The sequence below is a fragment of the Triturus cristatus genome, chromosome 7 (assembly GCF_964204655.1).
Source record: "Triturus cristatus chromosome 7, aTriCri1.1, whole genome shotgun sequence".
Lineage (NCBI taxonomy): Eukaryota > Metazoa > Chordata > Amphibia > Caudata > Salamandridae > Triturus > Triturus cristatus.
This window is the reverse complement of record NC_140590.1, coordinates 1010981853-1011007280: the sequence shown is the minus strand read 5'-3', so window position 1 is coordinate 1011007280 and position 25428 is coordinate 1010981853. Positions and strand designations below refer to the sequence as shown.

General features: G+C 50.4%; 1 protein-coding gene across 5 annotated transcripts in view; it reads left to right on the top strand.

The window, feature by feature from the left end:
• Positions 1-25428, top strand: part of LOC146811006 (uncharacterized) — a 1023327-nt gene that overhangs the window by 83464 nt on the left and 914435 nt on the right. For all 5 annotated transcript variants that reach the window (XR_014965768.1, XM_085614480.1, XM_085614477.1 and 2 more), the window contains exon 2: positions 24193-24231. The gene's annotated coding sequence lies outside the window, so the exon portion shown is untranslated. The remainder of the gene's footprint in view (positions 1-24192; positions 24232-25428) is intronic.

Sequence of the window (25428 nt, the reverse complement as noted above, 5' to 3'; positions counted from 1 at the left end):
CAGGTATCACCATTGTGACACTAGTCCCAGTGTCCCTGTAGGCCTGAGCCATTCTCTGGTTGATAAAAGGAGTCTGTCTGTACTTGCCCAGGTTACTGGGGCCTACAGTAGAGGACAAAGCTAAGTCCCCATCACAGATCAGAACAGCCTGAGTAGGTATCCTGACTAGGCCAGAATCCTCCTCTGTTCCCAGGGTTAACCCTACTACACCCTTTTGCTGGGAACCACCACTTACAGCTGGACTAGGGGGTACAGTTGCCTTAGGGGCAATGGTGGCTGGGGGCTTATCCTTTTTGGTGCATTCACTAAACCAATGTGAGTTGGACTTACAATAGTTGCACCATGGTTTCTTTTGGCCATCTTTCTTTAACCCATCAATTAGAACACTCTTCAGGACAGTGTAATTGTCTGCATCCTCATCACTAACTGTGAGGAGCTTGTCTCTACCCTTCTCAGAGAAGGAGAGCCACAAGATAGCTGCCCACTGACTTTGGGGTACCTGCTGTACTTTGCAAGCTCTCTCCAAAGCAGTTATCCATTTGTGGATGTCATCCCCACACTTGTAGGGAGGGACAATCTTGCTCAGGTTTCTATTATCATAGTGCCTGTCTCTATCCTTAGGGATATTGCTGCCACCAGTGGGTTCTGACCCACTTAACTTTTGCTCTCTAGCCAGAGCAAGCTTCTCCTTGGCAAGGGCAAGTTCTTCCCTCTGAATCCTCAGATTAGCTTCCCTCATTCTGGCTTCATGCTCCTTTCTCTCAGGGGAAGTCATTCCCCTGTGAGAGGAAGCATTAGAGATGCTAGAGACATGGGAGTGGATAGATTCCCTTGAAGGGGATCTGTCTCTCCTGCTTCTCTGGGTAAGCCCACTTGGGGGTCTGTATGGGGGGACCCCATGCAAACTCCCATGTAACCCTAGGTTAGCCTGGCTAAGTCTTCCTACTTGGCCCTGGCTGTCTACCTCTTCATCTGAAGTCCCTTCTGACTCATCTGTGGTGGGTAGACCCTCCTTTGTACCTAGGGTACTGGCCTGTGAGGCCCTAAAAGTATCATACTCCTCTAGGAGTTGTACTAGCTGAAGGAGGGTAGGGTTTGCACCCTGTTTTATCTTTCTGGAGGTACACAATTGTCTCATCTCCTGAAAAGTTAGGGTATCATATCTAGAGGGGGTCTTCGTCCGACCTGCCCCTCCTGAGAGAGCATCTACTTGATCTCCTCCCAGAGACATGATCTAGTGAGGGTGTGGTGTGTGCACCTACCTACACTAGTTGTTTCTACTAAACCTCTCTGGTAGTTGTAGTCAGGGTGTGTTACTCCCTTCAACCTACAACCACTAAGTCCAGTAGGACTTAAGTAATGTAATCTATGTTATATGTACCTAAACAATATCTGTGTGATCTTTCAATTTAGTATCTCAAGATTACAATGGTATTACAACAGCAAGCTCAGATCCCACCGCTGCCACCAATGTGAGAAGTTGGCCTGATGTATGATGTCACTAGTTCTAGTGTACACCTTGTATCAGTCCAAACAACCCTTATGGTGATTGGTTGTAAAGTCAACCTTATAGACCAGCTATCCTAGTGGTAGCATGGACAAGAGCAGTCTTAGGCTAAACTCTGAATGGCATGTGAAGCCAGCTGTGATACCATATATAATCCCTTGAATACCAAATGAAAGGACACCACAACAGATATATATATAAAATAAAGTGTATTTATTCTAGTCAAACCCTCAGCACTCTTTATGAGATTAGAGGTAAGTACAACACAGTCTTATTTAAGCATACATTAAGTCACACAGGTAAGTAATACAGTTAGGCCCTAGGGGCCACGCAAACCATATACTAAAGAAGTGGTATAAGGACCACTGTCACGGAAATAGGATAGGCCTAGGGAATCGCTGGGGCTACACTACACTAGCAACAGTTAGGAAGTGGGAGGCCCACGGGATTCAGGTGCAGATTGGAAACACTCACGCGTAATGCGTAAAAGTCAATGGAATTACTAGCAGTTAGAAATTAACAGTTTAAGGACACTTCTGAAGCAGCTAGAGAGTCGAGACTCGGAAACTAGACCCTAGGATAGTCACTACCCTTGTGAGCACCGAAGGACCCAAGTTACCTAGCCCACGGGCTGCGGGTGCATAGGGGTGAAGATGCGTCGTTTTCGTCGTCGACTCCTATGGATGCCTGAAGAAAGATGCTGACAGGCAGTCAGTGAAGAGTGTCCGGTGGATCCCAAGGCTGGGATCAAGAAGAGAAGAAACCTGCAAGCAGAAGGGACAGAGTCAAGGTCACTAGCCAGTGACCACGTGGAACCAGGAAGGAACCAGGCGATGTCGTGAAGACTTGCAGGTGAAAGGTGAAGCTTGTCGCTGCAGCCACGGGTACCAGGAGACGTCGAGGACGACCAGGACCAGGAGGCGAGCTGTCCCACGAAGGCTCTTGCTGTCGGCGGCGTCCAAGTCGAACTAGGACTCACCAAGCCTTGGCAAGCGGAACCCACGAAGAACGGAGGACTTGCTTCTGGTGCAGACCAGGAAGGTCTGGGGTGCTTCTCTTTTGCAAAGAAGCGGGAGCCAGTCTGGAGGAGCCAAACCAGCAGTGAAGATTTCAAGGTGTGTCGTCACAAAGGCCGCTAGCCAACGGGCAAGCAACCGGACAGACGCGGCAAGCAGGAAAATGCAGAAGGGCCCCACGCAGGACTCGTGGAGTGTGGGGGGCTGATCTTCGGTGCAGATGGTGCTTTGGGTTGGGGCTTCTCAATCCCCGGTGCACAACTTCGAGGGTGCCTCAGCAGCTGCGCTGGAAGATACTCGCCACTTTTCCCAGGTAGCCGGTCCCACGTCTCTCGTCGCCTCCACGGATCTCAGCTCGGCTGTGGATGTGGATCAGGGTCGGAGAAGTCTGGAAGTCCAGGCTCTGGTCGGGCTCTGCAGTTGGTCCCTCGTAGAACTTCAGCAAAGCAAAGGGTAGTCTCTTGATGGTGCCTGTTTGCACAGGGTAGCCACTCCTTGGCCGCAAGGGAGATTCTTCAGTCTTCTTCTTTCGTCGAATGTCGAAGGTCCAGAGTTTCTGTTCAAGTTGCAGGTTCCGGATAATCTAATCTCCTGGGGCCCAGCTACCACTCTTATACTAATCTGGGGGGCTGGGTTGCCTGCTAGGTCACGCCTTATGGGTGGGACCTGGGATGGAGGTGGTTACACCCCCTTCCCTTTGTCCAGTTTCGCGCCAGGACTGGGGCTGGAGTGCCCCAGCACCGGTTTGAACAGGACTATGCACGGGACACCTTGTGTGCCCCAGGCATGTCTCATTCTTTTCATCCCTTCCTGCCCCAATACACTAAGGCCTGTCTGGGGTGGTGCTCGCACCTCCCAAGGCAGGAAACCTATTGTCCAAGCCTCCCTTGCCGGGATCACTCCCAGCAGCAGGAGGTCAGACTTGTGTCTGTGGCAGCAGCATCCATTTTGTGATGCTGGGGCTCTGGTTAACTTTAACCGGGTAAGTAGGTTACAACATGTCTTCTCCCTCTAGAAGGGAGGGATAATATCCTCATCCCCAGAAATGGGATGGGGGTATTATTCCAAAGTGTTAGACACCTTACACGACATGTTTTGATAAAGCCAAACCATAGTTACCATAACCGTTTAAGATTATAAGGCACTTTAAGAGTATATGGTAGGCTATATCATAGAACAGCTATAAGGACAAGGTTCCGAAAGCTGCAGACAGGCTCAGCTCATGCTAGAGCACCATCTCACATGTTACCAAGCACTCTGCCTCTAGGATTGTTAAGGCCTGCCATAGGAGTGGCTGATAGGTACACATGTGTCTATATGTAAGTTAGGTACAGGAATACTACACCTAAGCAAGGAGTGATTACACGACCTTGCCCCAGCTGAGTGATCAGCCAGTTGTGTCATAATGGAAGGCCAGGCCAGGGGTGGCATAATACATGCTGCAGCCCCTGGTAGGCCTAAGGTACACCTATGCCCTGGGTACCTAAGGTACACTGTACAGGGGCCAATAAGGTGATCCTATCCAAATGGGTTATGCACCTAAAGTACATAGTATCAATTTAGAGAGAGAACAGCAGGGCTGTGGGCCTGATTAGCAGGCCCACAGCCACATCTAAGTCGAAAACCAATAAAGCAAAAGCAAAAAGTGGGGGTGAACATAGAAAGCAGACCCTACTCTCCTACAGGTACTAGTTCCCAACCTTCCCCCTCCGATTGTTTATGCCCCCTCAAAAAAAGCTTAAACAAACAACCATTGGAACAGGCAGAAACAAGTTGCCAGCACTGCAAGAACAAAAGAAAACTGAATTTTTTTATTGTAAATACTTCGTTAGGTCTCGCCTGACCCAGCGCATGCGCTGGTCTGCCGAGACTTTTTGAGAGGGCTCCAAAAAGTGCTACCAAGCCAGCCTAGAGGTACAGTGTTCGTGCGCGGGCCCGCGTGCCGCGCTTGTCCGCAAATACTTTCACTTTCGCGGCCGCTTGGCATAGCCAATAGGTCTCGCTTTTGGGACCTTATAAGTGTTTAGCCATGCAACAGTTGCATAACTAAATAGTTATGCAACTGTTGCATGGCTAAACACTTATAAGGTCCCAAAGGCGAGACCTATTGGCTATGCCAATGCTTGTTTAATATGGTCGTTCAGCTGTACTTAATGCCTTCTTGGTCATATATAAGGTAACAAAAATGCTTCTGACACTTTTTTATTATAATATTTCAGCATGCTGCACAGCAGCCACACTTTTCTACAGCACAGCTTGAAGACATTGGCAAAGTCAATAGCTCTGGTTAAACACTTATAAGACCCCAAAGGCGAGACCTATTGGCTATGCCAGTGCTTGTTGTCTATGGCACTGTCGACGCAGGAGGAAAAATCTGACGGAGGCTCTCTGACTGACTTTCCTCCATTGACTCACCAGCATCTAAATAGAGCAGGAGTACTACTTAGAAGGTGGATGGAGAATCTGATGGAATAGCGATGATGGGCCCCAATCCGCTACGATCTAAATCCGGCCCCAAGTGTGCAAGTTACTACAGAATCAGGATGACAAGGAGCCGGAGGACTAGGGCCAGAAGTATCAGGAGGACAAGTTGGAAGAGGAACAGGAGAACTAGTCAGGTCAGGAGCAGGTGGAACAGGGCCATAAGGAGCAGAGACCAGACGGGAAGGATTAGGTGGATTAGAAGGATCAGAATAAGCAGGAATTGGAGCAGGGCTGGGAGGGCCAGAGTGGTAACAACCAATGGGACCTGGGACTTGAAGTCCCAAGTGAAGCAGGAGGACCAGGAACTGAGGTATGAGGACCAGGCTGGTGACGATCAGGGGGACCGGGAAAACCAGAGCCACAAGGAACAATGGGACCAGACCAGGACCATAGTGAATAGGCCAAGCCCAAAAAGACCTAATAAGGAGGACCAGGACCCGTGGACGCAGTGCCAGATGGACACCAAAGACAGGGACCAGAACCAGGAGAGTCAGGATGAGCCAGACCAGGAAGACTATGAGTGCCAGATCTAAGAGAACCAGGACAATAGCGTTAGGTGGAGAAGGACCGAGCAGACCAGCATGATCAAGGTAAGAATCAGTAGTAGTAGCATCAGGATGCCCAGGATGGGCTAATATAAGGAAGGGCCAGGAGCAGGACCAGGAAGAAAAGGGTCAGGAAGGCCTAGAACCAGGAGCACCAGATTCAGGAAACCACTTACAGGGTGACAAAACTAGTTGGAACAGGACTAGGATAAGGAGTGGGTGGAACTCAGGGAGTTTCATTCTACGGAGTTATAGAAAAACTCTGCAAGATTCTAGAGTTCCACCAACAGATGGGAATTTGCATGTAATACTGCTCTCGCTGCAATTTAGTGCCAGTAGCGCGAGCAGTTCTGAAAAATCAGTGCAGACAGCACCATCAAGTGGACTAGAGTGTGCAGCCATGTGAGTTGTTTTTGCTGCTGCTCCAGTAGAAAATCTACTCGAGCTACAGCAAATTTAATCAAAAAGCAGTCCACTGACCACGACTGCTTTTGACCGTCCATGTTAGAAAACAGGGCTAGGGGAAACCAAATCTCACTTGCATTTCTGGTGCCTTGAGTGAGGAGATTCCGCCACGCGGCAACTGGCAGGATTAGGCCAAAACTACGCATTACAAGAGTAATGCGGATTCCCTTGTTATCCAGTATTGGGGTATCTTTCATAGATTCACATGCCTGAATCATTCCCCGTCGCCGAGGAGGGAGTCCCCGGTAAATAAAAAAGTAGTGCCAAAATGTTAGTAGTAGTAGTAGGCCCAAAGAAAAGGCCAAAAGCCTATATCTTAGCAGCCTATCTACCTCCTTATGCAAAAGGAACCAAGAATTTGGTAACAACCAATCAGACACCAGCACCCTTCTAGAACCCTCTCAGCAGAGCCAGTTCTCCTCAGATTTTCACCGCACGTCGTTAGGAAGGGAGTCTCCCTGAGTGCCACTCAGTTTTGTTTCAACTTGCTTCAGCATGTCAGACAAGAAGGCTTTGTTTAAGTCCTGCAAGACCTGCGCCAAGAAGAGAGTCCATGTTGATGATCAACATGTGGCCCGCATCTACTGCCTCTACCCTAAACATGAGGCAAGAGATTGCAAGATTTGTCGCACCTTCCCTACAAAAACTCTTAGGGATAGGGAGGCGAGAGTGCTTTTGTGGCTTAAATCCTCTTCGGCTGAGGAGGATGACAGAGCCTCTACTTCTAGCAAGAGAGCTAGATCGCAGGACAGCTCTTCCAGTGAGGGGAAGAAGCGTCAGAAATCTCATCATTCTACTTCTGAAGCGCACTCTCCTCTGTGAGTAAAAGCCTTTCAAAATCTCTGGCTTTCTCTCAATCTTCGGTTTCTGTCACCTCGTCTGCTTCTTCAATGACGGACACCATCACGACGACGGCAATTACCTCTCCTATTCTGTCTACGAGGATTACTATCCTCACAAAAAAGCTTGTAGTCGAGGTGTCGTCGACGAAGTCCTTGTCGACGAAGGCAGCAGTACCATCGACGACGATTACGCCACTTAAAAGCCTGTCGAGCTCGTCAACGAAGAGCTCGTCGTCGAAGATTCCATTGTCAAAGATCCCGTCGACGTCGAGCCCGTCGGCGAAGAGCTCGTCAACGAAGATTCCATCGTCGAAGGACCCGTCGACGTTGAGCTCGTCGACGAAGACCCCGTCGACGGCGAAGACCCCGTCGACGGCGAAGACCCCGTCGACGGCGAAGACCCCGCCGACGGCGAAGATCCCGTCGACGGCGAAGATCCCGTCGACGATGATCCCGTCGACGCTCGCTCATTCCACTCCAATTTCCACCAGGACTTTTCAACTAAAGTCTGAGGCAGGAATGTAGTAACATATCACCCCTTACTCCCTCGCATCTCCTGGAAACATATGTGCAGTGTGAGGATGAAGATGATGAGGATGACGAGGACGAAGGGCCCTTTGGGATTGCTCGCCATCCTTCGGAACTGCACATCAAATGTCAGGAAGAGCATGATGATGAGGAAGAAGATAACTATCAAGGGCATTACTATCAGGAAGACATAGTCGTTCCGCATCATAGACCTTGCTACAAACAATCTCGTCGGAGCGAGATGTCACAACTGCCTCCTACGTTAATTCAAGACCTGCAAGCCATGCTTGCAGATTATAAGCAGCGTTTTCCACCGCAGCCAATCCTTCCACAGGTTCTGCAGACTGCGCCACAGCCGGACCCATTGCCTTTGCCTGAGGATCCAGCCCCAATGCCTCAACTGCCTGATCCTCCACAGGACCCGCGTCAAGGTCAAGATTCAACCTCGGAGGAGGAATTCGAAGAGGGCGAGCTGCCAGACCCAGCAGACCCTTGGGATTCTTATATAATCCCTATGCCTTCGCCACCTACCCCTCTACCATCTGATTCGCCCCCGGAAGATATAGGGGGGTTCCATAACCTTATGCAGCGCGCTGCGACCAGGTTCTACTTGCCGGTAACCATTGAGCAGTCTGACTGTTTTCTGCATGACTTTAAAGAAGAGTCAAGAAAGGTTACGTGAGCTATCCCTATAATTGACTATATTTGGAAGGAAGGAGTTAAAATCATGAAAAACCCAGCATCAGTGCCAGCGGTGCTTCCACGGATTGACAAAAAATACCGTGCTCCAGCCAACAGTCCCTCCTGTCTCATTGGCCAACCGCGTCCAGACTCGGTTATATCTCAGGCAGCCCAACAAAAGTCTAAGAATCCGGCAGCACCGGTCACTACACCACCGGATAGGGAAGGACGCCGACTGGATCTAATTGGGAAAAAATGTTCAACTATGGCAGCTGCTTCCATCAGGGCAGCAAACTCCCTAGCGATAATAGGGCGTTAAGACCGCCAAATGTGGTCAGAAATGGCAGGCTTTATCGACCTCATCCCAGAGGACAACAGACAAGAGGCTCGAAAGATTTTGTTGGAGGGTGAGCGTGCAGCCTCAGAGACTATCGACTGCGCTCTGGATATTGCGAATACTAACTTTCGCCAGTTGGCTGGGGCTGCGGTTCTCAGGCGCCAGGGTTGGCTTAAGGCTACCACGTTCAGACCAGAAGTCCAGACAAAAATATTGGACATGGCCTATGATGGCGAATCATTGCTTGGAAAACATATAGATGACGCACTCCAAGCAATTAAAACCGATACTGATACTGCAAGATCATTGGGCTCCTTGCAATACAAAAGAGGTACCTTCAGAGGAGCAAGAGGCCGTGGATTTTCATCCAGAGGGAATTATCATACCCAACAGAATAGGTACTGTTAGAGACGGGGATCTCTGATTGGCGCAAGGATGTCCTTGTGTCAAGCAGTGACCCTCTCCTCCACGTCAGGGCAAAGGATAACCCCTTGGGAATGACCCTTGCTCACCCTCTAGGTGCGTGGCGTGAGCAGCCAAGGCGATTCTCCAGGCGTTGTTGGTTAAGCAATTATAATCACACACACAGTAAATACATTAATCCCCCCAGAAACGGACACCAGGCTTAGGTATGTGAAAATACGGTTCTTTATATAAAAATAGTTATGCAGATTTATCACAAGACCAGTAACGTTGTTTCTATGCCATCAGATTATCAAGCAGGTCAACGGTTCTTTAAGCGGATGCTTCTTTAGTCTCTTTTCAATGTCACATGGGAGATTCCAGTCTTTGACTTACGTTCCGGCCTACCGCGGCTCACACATCGGTCGTGGGCGCGCGCGCGCCGTGCACAGCTCCTCCCGGTGGCTCCCGGGCAGCGGCGGTGAGACGGGCGTGCGGTGAGGCTTAACGGGGAAGTAAGGCGGTGCGGGCCCCGAGCCCGATACTGGAATTCCTGTAGCACTGTTGCAAGGAGAGAGTTACCCAAATCGGAGCGACTCTCGGCTTCGGGGTAGTGTCTTTGGATCCTCAATCAGCGGGTGTATGCAGCAGGCAGGCGCGGCCACCGACCCTTAGCACGGCGGTGCAGGGGGGGTCTCCACAGCGGGGGCGGCGTGGCCTGAGATGTCCGGGGATAGCGAAGCGGGGTCACAGGGCACGGTCAGTGCAGCTGGTTGACCCGGCGTAGATCACAGTCGTCGGACGGATTCCGGCGGGAGGGGTAACAGCGCGTTCAGCGCACTCCAGTGGCAGGCGATGACAGGGGTGCAGGCAACCTAGCCCGGGGACAGAGAGCGGCTCCGGGCGGAGCGGGGCTCTCACGGGGTAAAGGCAGGCAAGCTCCTGAGTGTCACGGCCCTAGGAGGGGGCGATGAGGGGCGCAGTCTCTTTCCAGCGGGATGCACACACGGCTCGACTTGGAGGACGAGCAAAAGCACAGAGAACCCACTAGTCCTGGGGTTCAGTTCAGGGGGCAAGCTCAGATCAAGCCCTTGGAGATTGTTCAAGCGCAAAGTAGCAAAGTCTTTTCAGCAAGTCTTTTTCCTCTCCTTTCTCAGCAAGGCAAGCAGCAGGCCAGTCCTTCCAGCGTCTTCTTCTCCTTCTAGTCGGGCAGAGGTCCTTTGTGGTAAACAGGATTCTGATTTGCAAGGAGCAGGGCTCCTACTTTTATACCACATTTCTTTTGTTCTTTCAGGCCAGGGGGGCCTTCGCATAGTCGATCTCAGTCCTGAGCACTTTGTTGGGGGTACTCTGACTTCTGCTTTCAGTGTGAGGGGCAGGCACATCAGCCGCTCCACAGGAGGTGGAGCCGGCATTCAGGGGACAAGTACTTTCAGGATCACCTTGTGGACAGCGCTTCGCCCGTCCGGGGCCAGGTGCAGGCTGAGTCATCAGTCGCTCCCCAGGGGGCGGAGCCAGCTTTGTGGTGGTGGAGCACTGCCCTATTCAGAGTCCAAGGGGCACCCCCACCTCCCACCAAGGTGCTCTCCTGCCATTCGCTACCTGTCATCCCCCCAGCCCTGTCACTCACATAGCCCAGACAGTCAGATACACGCACAGCAGAGGCGGGCTGAGATGGTTAAGCGAGTAAATACGGACTTTCTAAAAAGTCGTATTTACAAACCCAGGATAGTAAAATAAACTTGACTACAAGAAGTATTTTATCATTCCGAGTTCAGGCATACTAAACATATCTCTCTACCATGTTCCCTGAGCCTGCTGGGATTATAGGATGTAATAATTCCAGCAGCTCATCTGGCCTAAGGGGAACAGGTAGCCTTGCAATAGTGAACCACGAAGATGGCGGTGATTCACTATTAGGACAGGCCTCACAACCAGGGCCTGTCCTACCTTACACCTACAACGCACCCTGCCCGCGGGCCTACCATAGGGGTGACTAACATGAGGCTAAGGGAAGGTTCTGGGGGCTGGCAAGTGTGTGCACTTGCCCAGCTAGCGTGACAGTACGGGACTGCACGCGGGGTCGGCAGTGGCAGACCCAGGACACATTTTACATGGCCGCTGGTGTGGGTGGCGCAACCAGCGCTGCAGCCCACTAGCGGCATTGGCATTCACAAGCCCTGGCACTCCGGGTGCACTTTACTGGGGGCTGACAGTGATTCAAATAAACCAATCATGTATACCAATGATGAACACTTTATCTTAGGGAGCACTTGCGCTGCGGCACGGATTAGCCGTGGCGCAGCGCCCTGAGCGGACAACACCAGAAAAACAATCGAGGCACACCATCAAAAGTGGAAGGGAAACTCACGCCAAGGTGCCAGGTCTAACACGTGTCCCCTCCAGCTGAAAGGTGGGGAGAACTACCCTTGCCCAGGGGGTTCCTCGTCACTAAGGCGGAAATACCTGGACAGACCGTCAGCGTTGGCGTGATCTGTGCCAGGACGGTGTTCCACCGTAAAGTCCATACCCTGTAGGGAGATGGACCACCTCAACAGTTTCGGGTTCTCACCCCTCATTTGCATCAACCATCTGAGGGGCCTGTGGTCGGTCTGAACTCGGAAGTGAGACCTAAACAAGTAGGGTCTTAGCTTCTTCAGCGCCCAGACCACAGCAAATGCTTCTCGCTCAATTGCACTCCACCTACTTTCCCGTGGAAGTAACCTCCTACTGATGAAGGCTACGGGTTGGTCCCAGCCCTCCTCAGTCATCTGTGAGAGAACAGCCCCTACACCATGCTCTGAAGCGTCTGTCTGCACTAGGAATTCCTTGGAGAAGTCAGGGGCCAAGAGCACGGGCGCCGTGCACATGGCAGTCTTCAGGGTGTCGAAAGCTTTCTGACAGGTGTCAGTCCAGATCACGTTCCTGGGCTGCTTCTTGGAAGTCAGCTCTGTCAAGGGGGCAACAATCGTTCCATAGCCCTTGACAAACCTCCTGTAGTACCCAGTTAGCCCCAGGAAGGCCCTCACTGCGGTCTGCGTCTTGGGGGGCTCCCAAGCCAGGATGGTCTCAATTTTGGGTTGCAATGGTGCCACCTTGCCACTCCCCACTTGGTGTCCCAAGTACACCACGGAACCCTGCCCGATCTGGCACTTGCTTGCCTTGATCGTGAGGCCTGCTCGGCGAAAGAGCCATCAACACTTCCCAGAGGTGGCGCAGGTGTTCGGGCCAGGTGGCACTGAACGCTGCAATGTCATCCAGGTAGGCGGCACTGAACGCATCCAGCCCAACCAGTACCTGGTTGACCAACCTCTGAAAGGTGGCAGGGGCATTTTTCATCCCAAATGGCATGACCCGGAACTGGAAGTGCCCATCTGGTGTAGAGAATGCTGACCTCTCTTTGGCCCCATCGGTCAAGGCGATCTGCCAGTACCCAGACGGTAAATCAAACGTGCTGAGGAACCGGGCAGCCCCTAGCCGATCAATGAGCTCATCAGCTCTGGGGATGGGGTGCGCGTCAGTCTTAGTTACTGAATTGAGTCCTCTGTAGTCCACACAGAACCGGAGTTCAGGTGTGGCTCCCGGCGCAGCAGCTTTGGGGACCAAGACCACGGGGCTGGACCAAGGATTGCTGGAGGACTCAACCACCCCTAGCGCAAGCATTTTGGAGACCTCCTCCTTGATGCAAGCTCTGACCCTGTCAGTTACCCTGTAAGCCTTGTGCTTCACAGGTAAGCTGTCACCTGTGTCCACATCATGGACGCACCAATCTGTGACACCAGGAACCAGGGAGAACCTATCGGGAAACTGCCCCAGCAAGTGGCGGCAATCTTCCTGTTGTTCGGGCGTCAGGGTGGGTGAGAGGTTAACTCCATCCACTGACCCATCTTTCTCAGAGGCTACTAAGAGGTCAGGAAGAGGCTTGGTCTCCTCTTCCATCCCATCATCAGTGGCCAGCAGCATGCCCACTTCGGTCCTCTCTAAGTGGGGCTTAAGGCAGTTAACATGTAGGACCCTCAAAGGGTTCCTGGGAGACTGCATGTCCACCAAGTAGGTGATAGGACTTTTGCGCTCCACAACCTCAAATGGACCTGTCCACTTATCCTGAAGTGCACAAGGCTCCACTGGGGCCAAGACCCACACCTTTTGTCCAGGTTGAAGCTCTACCAGAGTGGCATTCCGGTCGTACCACTGCTTCATCTCCTCCTGGCTGGCTTCCAGATTTGCCCCAGCAAGTTGCCTGAAACGCCTAGTCTGGTTTCGGAAGGCCAGCATGTAACTGTATACATTCTGGGGAGGTTTCCTGGGAGATTGCTCCCAGCCTTCCTTTACCAAACTCAGAGGTCCTCTTACCGGGTGACCATACAGAAGCTCAAAGGGGCTGAACCCTAGAGACTTCTGTGGCACCTCTCGGTAAGCGAAGAGCAGGCATGGCAAGAGGACGTCCCACTTACGCCTCATTGGACCGTCTAGGCCCATGATCATGCCTTTGAGGGTTCGGTTGAATCTCTCAACCAACCCATTTCCTTGGGGGTGGTAAGGAGTGGTGAACTTGTAAGTTACCCCACACTCCTTCCACAGGGATTTCATATATGTGGATATGAAATTGGTCCCCCTGTCGCTCACCACCTCTAGAGGGAATCCCACTCGGGAGAAAATTCCCATCAGTGCTCGTCCCACCACGGGGGCCGTCACTGTCCTCAGAGGGATGGCTTCAGGGTACCGGGTGGCATGGTCCACCAAGACCAGGATGAACCTGTTGCCCAGGGCTGTCTTGGGGTCCAGAGGCCCCACAATATCAATACCCACTCGCTGGAATGGCGTACCGACCACGGGGAAGGGCTGCAGAGGAGCCTTGTGCTTCCCTCCGCTCTTACCACTTGCCTGGCAAGTCTGACAGGTTCGGCAGTAGGAATCTGAATTCTTATGCATTTGGGGCCAGTAAAAGTGGGTGACAAGCCTGTCATAGGTCTTGTCCATCCCCAAATGTCCTACTAAAGGCACATCATGAGCCAGCCCCAGTAGGAAGGTTCTGAACTTCTGGGGTACCACCAGCACACGGGCTGACCCAGGTTCAGCAGCCTTAGGCTCTGAATACAGGAGGTCACTCTCCCAGTACACGTAGTGTGTCTTGGCCTGAACACCATTGGCCTGGTCTGCAGCCTGCTGCCGCATACCCACGAGAGAAGCGCATTCTTTCTGCTCCCTGCAGAATTCCTCCCTGGAGGGACCTCCTTCTTGCTGCCAATGGGTCAGCTCAGGCAGGTCTCCCAGTTCGGCAATCTGTTCCCCGGTAGGCTCCAGGGCATCCCCCTCAGGGTCTGCTTCCTCCTGGGCCGTGGGAACTTCGGGGGCCGGTTTCCCGCGCCTCCTGCGCCTTCTCCCTAAGGCCGGTTCCTGGACCTCTCCCTCAGGCTCCAGGACCCTCTCAACACCCCTACTGGCTGCCATGGACCGGGTGGTCACGCACGCCCAGTCGGGTAGACCCACCATCCTCAGATGCGTGGTCTTCTCCACCTTTTCCCAAGGGGAGCTCTCCAGGTCGTTCCCTAGCAGACAATCTACAGGCATGTCAGTTCTCACAGCGACTTGTAAAGTACCAGAGACCTCCCCCCACTCAAAGGGAACTTGAGCCATTGGACAACGACTCTCCAGGTTGTCAGCATTGACAACCCTACAGTAGGCATTGGGTACAATCTGCTCTTGAGACACCAGGTGTTGCCTCACCGAGGTCACGCTGGCTCCTGTATCTCTAAGAGCCTCAACCTTCTTTCCATTGATGGTCACTACTTGCCCATATTTCTTAGTGTTAGAGGGTAAGTAGGTTTCAGGGACCATCTCACTGTCTCCTAGCGAGACTAGGGTCATATGCGCAGGACCCCCACCCCCCTGGACTGCTACCTCCTCCCCAAAATTAACATTAGCTACTTGCCGGGGGGGAGCACCAGTGGGTGCTGTCTTACCAAACAGGCGACACTTAGGATCAGAGGCAATGTGACCCGGTTCACCACATTTATAACAATTGAAGGGCCCCTTTGGAACAGGCCTACCTGCCGGGGCCCCGTTCTGCTGCGGGGGTGGGGGAGGCTGAGAACCCTTCTGCTGGTTCCCTTGGGGATTACTTTGGGGGCCTTTTTGGAACCCCTTTTGTTTACCCTTGTCCCCCCCACTCTTCTGCTGGGGACCCTGCCCACCTTTGGCGGAGTCTCCCACTTGACCCTTGTGGACCCTGGTGCTGAGCCAGCGGTCCGCCTCCTCAGCGAGCTTCCTCGGGTTGGACAGCTTGCTATCAATCAGGTGCTGGCGTAGCTCAGGAAAACATTGACTGGACAAGTGCTCCCATGCAATTAAATCAAGCAGCCCTTGATAATCATTCACCTTGCTACCCTTCACCCAACCATCCAGTGCTCTGCAGAAAAAAGTTACATACTCCACATACGTACTCTCAGGGATCTTCTTAGTCTCCCTGAACCTCTGTCTATATAGCTCAGGAGTTAACCCATACCTGGTCATTAAAGCTTCCTTCATATGGGGGTATGAGGTCTGGATCTCTAGGGGCAAATCTAACAGTGTGTCACGCCCTTCCGCAAGGAACCTTCCCCACAACCCCGCTCCCCAGTCTTTCTCAGGGACCCGGTGTGAAGACATGGCTACCTCGTAGGCCCTAAACCACTGCCCTATGTCATCCTTCCTAAAATACTCCTTAACTACATCTTTGGGGATGTACACCTTGGACTCTACCTGCACCGGTGGAGTGCTGCCACCAGAAGGAGCGGTTTCCAAACTTTTCGCCTTCAGCTCCAACTCCTTCACTTTCAGATCATGATCCATTTGGCGTTGTTGTGCCTCCAAGGCCAACTTCTGCTTCTCCATTTCCATTTGTCCTGCCAACTTTGCCATCTCCATTGCATGCGCCCTGTCTGCTGCCCTGTCCGCCAGCTCTTCTGGGGACAGGCCTCTGGTGGGCTCCACAAAGTGGTCGGGCGGAACGATGTCCCCCGCATTCTGTGGGTCTCTTGACTCTTTCCAGGCTCTCAACGCCTTGAGGTACTGGTTCTTCTTCCTGAATCCAGTATGGGGAACTCTGAATTTCACACTGTAGCCTTTCAATTGCTCCACGGTGCAGTCCTCCAGTTTCTCCCAATCCACCTCATCCATTCCAGAAATCACAGAGAGTGCTCTTCCAGCAGGAAGTGAGCCAGGCATGGCTGCAGTAATGGCAGATGTCTCAACGGTTCACAAATGAAAAAAAACCTGTGGCTGCGTTACTTGGTCTGCTCTCACTATCTGGTGATTAATAATTCACTGTATGCAAATTCCAAATGCAAATCCGAAATCCCAGCCGCTGCCAACAATGTTAGAGACGGGGATCTCTGATTGGCGCAAGGATGTCCTTGTGTCAAGCAGTGACCCTCTCCTCCACGTCAGGGCAAAGGATAACCCCTTGGGAATGACCCTTGCTCACCCTCTAGGTGCGTGGCGTGAGCAGCCAAGGCGATTCTCCAGGCGTTGTTGGTTAAGCAATTATAATCACACACACAGTAAATACATTAATCCCCCCAGAAACGGACACCAGGCTTAGGTATGTGAAAATACGGTTCTTTATATAAAAATAGTTATGCAGATTTATCACAAGACCAGTAACGTTGTTTCTATGCCACCAGATTATCAAGCAGGTAAACGGTTCTTTAAGCGGATGCTTCTTTAGTCTCTTTTCAATGTCACATGGGAGATTCCAGTCTTTGACTTACGTTCCGGCCTACCGCGGCTCACACATCGGTCGTGGGCGCGCGCGCGCCGTGCACAGCTCCTCCCGGTGGCTCCCGGGCAGCGGCGGTGAGACGGGCGTGCGGTGAGGCTTAACGGGGAAGTAAGGCGGTGCGGGCCCCGAGCCCGAAACTGGAATTCCTGTAGCACTGTTGCGAGGAGAGAGTTACCCAGATCGGAGCGACTCTCGGCTTCGGGGTAGTGTCTTTGGATCCTCAATCAGCGGGTGTATGCAGCAGGCAGGCGTGGCCAGCGACCCTTAGCACGGCGGTGCAGCGGGGGTCTCCACAGCGGGGGCGGCGCGGCCTGAGATGTCCGGGGATAGCGAAGCGGGGTCACAGGGCACGGTCAGTGCAGCTGGTTGACCCGGCGTAGATCACAGTCGTCGGACGGATTCCGGCGGGAGGGGTGACAGCGCGTTCAGCGCACTCCAGTGGCAGGCGATGACAGGGGTGCAGGCAACCTAGCCCGGGGACAGAGAGCGGCTCCGGGCGGAGCGGGGCTCTCACGGGGTAAAGGCAGGCAAGCTCCTGAGTGTCACGGCCCTAGGAGGGGGCGATGAGGGGCGCTGTCTCTTTCCAGCGGGATGCACACACGGCTCGACTTGGAGGACGAGCAAAAGCACAGAGAACCCACTAGTCCTGGGGTTCAGTTCAGGGGGCAAGCTCAGATCAAGCCCTTGGAGAATGTTCAAGCACAAAGTAGCAAAGTCTTTTCAGCAAGTCTTTTTCCTCTCCTTTCTCAGCAAGGCAAGCAGCAGGCCAGTCCTTTCAGCGTCTTCTTCTCCTTCTAGTCGGGCAGAGGTCCTTTGTGGTAAACAGGATTCTGATTTGCAAGGAGCAGGGCTCCTACTTTTATACCACATTTCTTTTGTTCTTTCAGGCCAGGGGGGCCTTCGCATAGTCGATCTCAGTCCTGAGCACTTTGTTGGGGGTACTCTGACTTCTGCTTTCAGTGTGAGGGGCAGGCACATCAGCCGCTCCACAGGAGGTGGAGCCGGCATTCAGGGGACAAGTACTTTCAGGATCACCTTGTGGACAGCGCTTCGCCCGTCCGGGGCCAGGTGCAGGCTGAGTCATCAGTCGCTCCCCAGGGGGCGGAGCCAGCTTTGTGGTGGTGGAGCACTGCCCTATTCAGAGTCCAAGGGGCACCCCCACCTCCCACCAAGGTGCTCTCCTGCCATTCGCTACCTGTCATCCCCCCAGCCCTGTCACTCACATAGCCCAGACAGTCAGATACACGCACAGCAGAGGCGGGCTGAGATTGTTAAGCGAGTAATTACGGACTTAAGTATTTTATCATTCCGAGTTCAGGCATACTAAACATATCTCTCTACCATGTTCCCTGAGCCTGCTGGGATTATAGGATGTAATAATTCCAGCAGCTCATCTGGCCTAAGGGGAACAGGTAGCCTTGCAATAGTGAACCACGAAGATGGCGGTGATTCACTATTAGGACAGGCCTCACAACCAGGGCCTGTCCTACCTTACACCTACAACGCACCCTGCCCGCGGGCCTACCATAGGGGTGACTAACATGAGGCTAAGGGAAGGTTCTGGGGGCTGGCAAGTGTGTGCACTTGCCCAGCTAGCGTGACAGTACGGGACTGCACGCGGGGTCGGCAGTGGCAGACCCAGGACACATTTTACATGGCCGCTGGTGTGGGTGGCGCAACCAGCGCTGCAGCCCACTAGCGGCATTGGCATTCACAAGCCCTGGCACTCCGGGTGCACTTTACTGGGGGCTGACAGTGAATCCAATAAACCAATCATGTATACCAATGATGAACACTTTATCTTAGGGAGCACTTGCGCTGCGGCACGGATTAGCCGTGGCGCAGCGCCCTGAGCGGACAACACCAGAAAAACAATCGAGGCACACCATCAAAAGTGGAAGGAAAACTCACGCCAAGGTGCCAGGTCTAACAGGTACCAGCCTCCGTATCGACAATCTTATCAGTCTTCCTACAGACAGACCAACACGTCTGGTTTCTCTCGTCAAGGTGGACGAAAAAGATCGCAGAATCAGGGAAGAGACACCTCACGGAAGCAATGATTTCTGCAGGGCGCCTTCCACTCCTATTCCCCTCCCTGTGGGTGCGAAAATTTCAACTTTTGTGAGCAAGTGGCAGGAAATTACGTCGGACCAGTGGGTTCTGGACCTGGTTCACAACGGTCATACCTTAGAGTTTGTCACCAAGCCACCCAACACACCACCCAAGGGACCCCCTCCCCCTCGTCTTCACTTACTATTCAAAGAAGCTTTAATGATGCTCCTTAAGAACGCAATCGAGAAGGTTCCTGCACTTCAAAAGGGGACGGGTTTCTATTCCCGCTTCTTTCTCATCAAGAAGAAATCAGGGGAGTGGCGCCCAATCTTAGACCTTCGCAATCTGAACAGATTCCTCAAGAAGCAGGGGTTTCGCATGGTCACTCTGGCAGAAATTCTAGGTTGCCTCAACGAGGGAGATTTTCTAGCTTCTTTAGATATGGAAGACGCTTACTTTCACATCCCAATACATCCGAAGCATCGCAAGTATCTTCGCTTCACAGTGGCTGGCGCCCATTACCAGTTCAAAGTGCTCCCGTTTGGGTTAAAATCTGCCCCAAGGATCTTTACGAAGTGCCTAGCTCCAGTGGCAGCAGCGTTACGATCCCAAGGAATCCAAGTCTTCCCGTATTTAGACGACTGGTTAATAAAGGGTCCTTCGGAAAGATCAGTCAAGACTGCCGTGACAACATCTCTTCGTCTGTTCCACTCTCTGGGGCTTACGATCAACAGGAGCAAGCCTCAATTACACCCAAGGCAGATCCTTCCTTTTCTGGGAGCTCTGTTAGATACCGTCCGCTGCAAGGCATTCTTATCTCACGAACGGCAGGTTCGTCTGCAAAACTTAGCAATCCGGATTTCCAAAAGAATGTCAGTTTCTGTCCGGATGTTCGCGTTGCTCCTAGGAATGTGCTCCTCTGCAATACACCTCGTCCCTCTGGCGCGGCTCCGGATGCGACCCTTGCAGGAGGAGTTACACCTTCAGTGGCAGCAGGCGATGGGCTCTTTCGACGACATCATCAGAGTCACTTCAGGCATGAAGAGCGTTCTAAGTTGGTGGTCCCACATTCCCAACTTATCAGAAGGGCTCACTTTCATTCAGAAGATTCCAGACTTTGTCCTCACTACCGATGCTTCCATGGAAGGATGGGGAGGTCATCTCCAAGAGTTACAGATACAGGGGAAGTGGTCTCCAGAGTACAAAAACAAACACATCAACAGTCTGGAATTGTGAACAATTTTCCTGTCTCTGCAAGCTTTCCTTCCAAGGATTGCAGGTTCTTCGGTTCTGATTCGAACCGACAATACCACCAGCATGTTCTACGTGAACAAACAAGGAGGAACAAGATCAGCAACTCTGTCCACGGAAGCTCAGGAGTTGTGGGAATGGGTCACACTCCACAACATAACCCTCAGAGCAGAACATGTCAGAGGTCTCTGCAATACATTAGCGGACACACTCAGCCGATCCCAATCAGATTGCCACGAATGGGAGCTAGAGCAGGCTCAAGTGCTCAGAGTATTCAGAGCTTGGGGAACACCACCGCTGGATTTGTTCGCCACAAAGGAGAACAAGAAATGCCGCTTCTATGTCAGCAGATACCCTCAACAGGGCTCAAGGGGGAATGCCCTGTCCATGCGATGGTCAGGGATTTGTGCTTACGCTTTCCCCCCCGATACCCCTAATACCGAGGGTCATACGCAAGATGAAGTTGGAGGGCTGTCGTCTCATCTTGATTGCACCCAGATGGCCACACCAATACTGGTTTCAGGAGCTCCTATTGCTATCACAGGACCAGCCGATCCGTCTTCTCCCGACGCCCACGATGCTGTCAAGGAACAGAGGTCAGGTTCTCCACCCGGACCCTCAGTCCCTACATTTACACGCATGGCTCCTGACTTCTTAGAGTTTAAGGACTTGGATATCCCTCAAGACTGTAGGGATATACTAACGAAATCACGAGCCCACAGCACGATAAAAACTTACCGTCTAAAATGGAAACGGTTTTGCTGCTGGTGTGAAGCAAACCAGGTGCACCCGGTGGACGCTCCTGCAGAACAGATCCTCCCTTATTTGTTACACCTGGCAAGATCTGGACTTTCTTTCCCTTCAGTCAAAGTCCACTTAGCTGCACTTTCCAGATTCAGAAGGGGTGCTCATGGCCCTTCTCTTTGTTCATCCTCTTTAATTAAGCAGTTCATGAAAGGACTATTCCGAGAGTTTCCTCCGGTCAGACTTCCGCCACCGGAATGGGAACTCAACACAGTCTTAATGCAATTAATGAAGCATCCATTCGAACCCATTCACAAGGCTGAGCTCAAATTCCTTACCTGGAAGGTTGCTTTACTTCTGGCTTTAACATCAGCTCGACGAGTGAGTGAAATTCAGGCATTTACTATAAAGGAACCTTTTCTACACTTCACTCAAGACTACGTGCACCTCCGAACTAATCCAACATTTATCCCTAAGGTGCCGTCACAGTTTCATCTTAATGAACCAGTGACATTAAAAACTTTCTTTCCTAATCCATCTACTCCAGTGGAACGAGCCTTACATTCTCTCGATATCAAGAGATGTCTTAAATTCTATCTTCTAAAAACAAAGAACCTTAGAAAGTCCGATCAATTGTTCGTGGCTTATGGCCAGACTACCCTGGGAAAGGCGGTTACAAAGTCCACCATTGCCAGATGGATAGCATCTACAATACTTTTCTGCCATGACAAGGCTCGCAGGCCTTTGTTGAGGAAACCCAAGGCCCATTCCACGAGAACAGTAGCAGCGTCTACAGCATTGTTTGCTGGTGTGACTCTAGAAAATATCTGCCGTGCTGCGACATGGAAAAATGTCCACACTTTTACAAGACATTACTGCCTCCAATCCACGCATCGTGATGATGCAGCAGTTGGGCAAGCTGTACTACGACATCTGTTTCTTTGAGATATCTTCAGGTACCCTTTTCATATTTTAATATGTAAGATGTGGATATCTTTGGTATAACAATGCAATGTGTTACAATAAAATTTGCTTTCATTTTCAATGTTATTGCATTACATGCTGTTTCCTCTTTATGGCTTGCATGTTTCGAAATTGAAGATTATCCAGTATTGGTATCTTTCATAGATTCACATGCACCCACCCTCCTCCCCGTAGAGTCAGTTCTATATAATTTGGGACGTTCACTTCCCACTTGTGCTACGAAAATCTGAGGAGAACTGGCTCTGCTGAGAGGGTTCTCGAAGGGTGCTGGTGTCTGATTGGTTGTTACCAAATTCTTGGTTCCTTTTGCATAAGGAGGTAGATAGGCTGCTAAGATATAGGCTTTTGGCCTTTTCTTTGGGCCTACTACTACTACTAACATTTTGGCACTACTTTTTTATTTACCGGGGACTCCCGCCTCGGCGACGGGGAATGATTCAGGCATGTGAATCTATGAAAGATACCAATACTGGATAACTGTAGTTACAGGTAAGTAACTTGTTTTCTTACAAGAGTAACGCAGAGATGCCACATTTTTCCAATTACGCTGGTGGAATGAAATATTCACCCACCCATAACTAAGATGAGGATCATGAGGACCAAACAACTAAAAAGGGGAGGAAATGGAGCAGGAGGGGGAACACCACCAAAATGCACAGAATGATCTTGTGGTGAAGGAAGAAGACCAGGAGCAGGGGGACACCAATATGACTATACCACATGTATTGGGCATTTTGTTGTCAGAATCAAGGCGGAAAAGATTGACATTAACCTGTAGGGAACCACCTGAATAGCAATGTAATAAGCTGTCCTTACGCACCCCTTTGTGGTCCTCGCAATCAGCAACTTGTTCCTTCTCACTTCAGAGGAACACACAAGTGAATGGGATAGAATAAAACAATAAACTGGCCAACTACTGGCCACTCACTGCATCTTGACTTCCCTCATCTCTCTCTTGTAAGCTTAGGAGGAATTTAGGTGGCATGCTGCAATCAGATACACAACATTAAGTAACCTTCAGTAATAATTTTACTCATCGCTGTCGTCCCTGTAAACACCCCACTAGTCCCACTTTATTTTGATATTCTTATGAAAAGGGTACCCGACCTGGCCCACTAAATGCCACTATTATTCTGGATTCGAAAATGGACAACTCTGGAATTAACTGAATATAGAGAGTTCCTGAAAGATGTAAAAGAACTGGGTCATGCTCTGTAGGTACCCTGCTTAAGGTTTCTTCGTAACTGGTGTAAAACATTGGGCTTGATCAAACTGTGGGAGTCATATGAATTAATTTGTAAGGCAGACAAGCAAGTCTTAAAATCGACCGATTGGTCTCTTGTGGGCAACACCTTAATAACCAGGGGTACTTTGAGGAACCTTATAGAGCAGCTCTTGGCATTCCAACCTACCCCCGCCTTTGAAAGCTCTATGGATAATATAACACCACCCCTGGCTGAGAATTTTTAAATTAGATGTAGAATAGACTATCCGCCCTTTTGATCATTCTGTAAAAACTGGAATAAAAACTCCTCGTCTGATTCATGCCCAGCTTGTAGCATGAGTCCTGAGACTCTTGATCAAATTATGTTTGTGTGTCCTAAATATTGTAGTGTGTGCAGAAGATGTGTGCGCTCAATTTGTTTGTCCACGGAGGCAAAGCGAATACTGATGACCGATACAAGTGATCCAGTTTACTTTTTCAGAGAGTCACTTCTTGCTTAACATCTTGACAAAGAGAGAGTGTTTTCGAAATCATCGTAATTCTTATTACCATTAGAGTGTGCTTTGTTTTATGGAATCAATTTTAAGCACCTATGGACCTTGTATATAACTATATGTACTTTTAATTCTATTTGACCATCCTCTCTAATAGCACTTTTCCGAACACTTTACCACTCTAGGACATGATATGATACTGATGAGTTTCATACAAATTGGTTCATGGGTTTGATTTTAACAATCTAGACTAATGCCTAGTTAATACTATCAATTTTTAGGAGTATGCTGATATTTATTAATAGCTATAAGTATAATGAAATAGTAATTTTTACGAACTCTGCTGAAATCAAGTTTTATGACTTTCACACATTTTAAACGTTTTTATTATATTTATGTATTAAAGATGCTGATTGAAGTTACATTTGGTAAATGCATCATAGGGATGTTTTGTAACTTTGATGGTTATGAAACCGAATTAAGTATTTTTTTGACTTTGTACTTTATTCATCATTCAAGCTAACAACGATTCCTTGGTACATCCTTCACTCATATCCCCGAATCTTGGTTCTGTAGTTTCCTGTAAGGAGCGTAACTTCCTCAGCTTGTTTCACAAACTGGTTATCAGCCAGTCTGCAGATTGTGTCTGAGTTTTCCGTAAATCAGGAGCTGAACTCTGGCACCTTTCTTGGTTCCCTTGGGGATTCTATACCAGTTCAAGTCTCAAAACAGGAATGTGAGTGTGCTGAAAGGTTTATGAAATTATTTTAAAACTATGGATTCTATCAAGTTTCTTAATCTCTATTGATGCACTATTGCACATGTGCTCACTCTGGGTGAAATAAGCAAATCACTTATCTCTTTTTCGTCCAGGTTGAGGACATCAGTTCCTGCAGCCATGATTCATCAGAGGTGAGTTTCTTTGGTATGGTTGATGTTCTTTATGAAATCACCTATTGCCCAGCAAGGCGCAGTTTGATTGGAAGTGATATGTATACTATCCCAAATCAAAGATGGATGCAGAGATTTCCAAGTCTCATGCAGCCATCTGAGAGGTTTCAAGGCCTTTTCAGTAAACCCATGATCTTGCCACTTGTGTATACCTCACTCAAGAAATGGCACACAAGTGTGCTTTGGATTGGCATTATTTTAGTCTTTTAGCAAGTTGCATGTATTGCAAGCACATGCATTCTTTCATGTTTGGTTGTGTCTTTTTCGGGGTTGCCTTGCTGCCATAGAACATAACACTTACGTAGCGTGCCTTATGCTAGTTATCCAATCTCTCTGTCATAAGCAGGCATTCTCCTAGATGTTATTGGTACACTTTTCCCAATTTTTCTTCGTACCCACTAAAGTCCACGCTGGAGAAATTTTGCATTTGGCGCCTTCTGGGACTCAACATGGAAGTAAGTGTGTGGTCATAACAGTTTCCTCCCCTTAAGGACAACTGTCACGGTGGTTGCTTAGGTTTGGTGGGACTCTGTTAATAGTAATTGTTTGAGATCCTAGGTGCATGGAGGTGACTAGCTGGCTCCTATGACCATTCCTTTGTCCCGAAAACCTTCCAGTCTACTAGTGTGCTGAAAGATTTACAAAATTAATTTTTTAAAAAACTGTGGTTTCTATCAAGTCTCTTAGTCCCTTTTGTATGAGCCACCTGAGGGACCTGTGGTCTGTCTGAATCCAGAAGTGAGTCCCACAGTGGTTAATTTGCAATATAAAAAGTGCCAGGGCTGTCCTTAGGAGGCAGCACTAACAGGAGAAATGTGCTGGTGCAAACTGCCTCATTACTAGAGCTGCCGATTCATTCAGACTTATTAGTCTGGAGAGGACTTGGCCGAATGGCTAGTGCGGCCGATTCCAGAGCTGGGGAACTGGGTTCTCTCTAAACAACTTGGAGTGCATATTAGGTGCACTAGTGATTGGTTACTGTGGTAACTTATAAGCCCCTAGTTTATGGTACCTTAGGTACCAAGGGCATAAGTACTTCACAGGCCTACCAGGGGCTGAAGCATGTATTATGCCACCCCTGGGAAGCAGACTAAATCTAACACCACAGGCCTGCTACTGCAGCCTGGGTGAGGAAGTGTTAGCACTCCTCACTGAGAT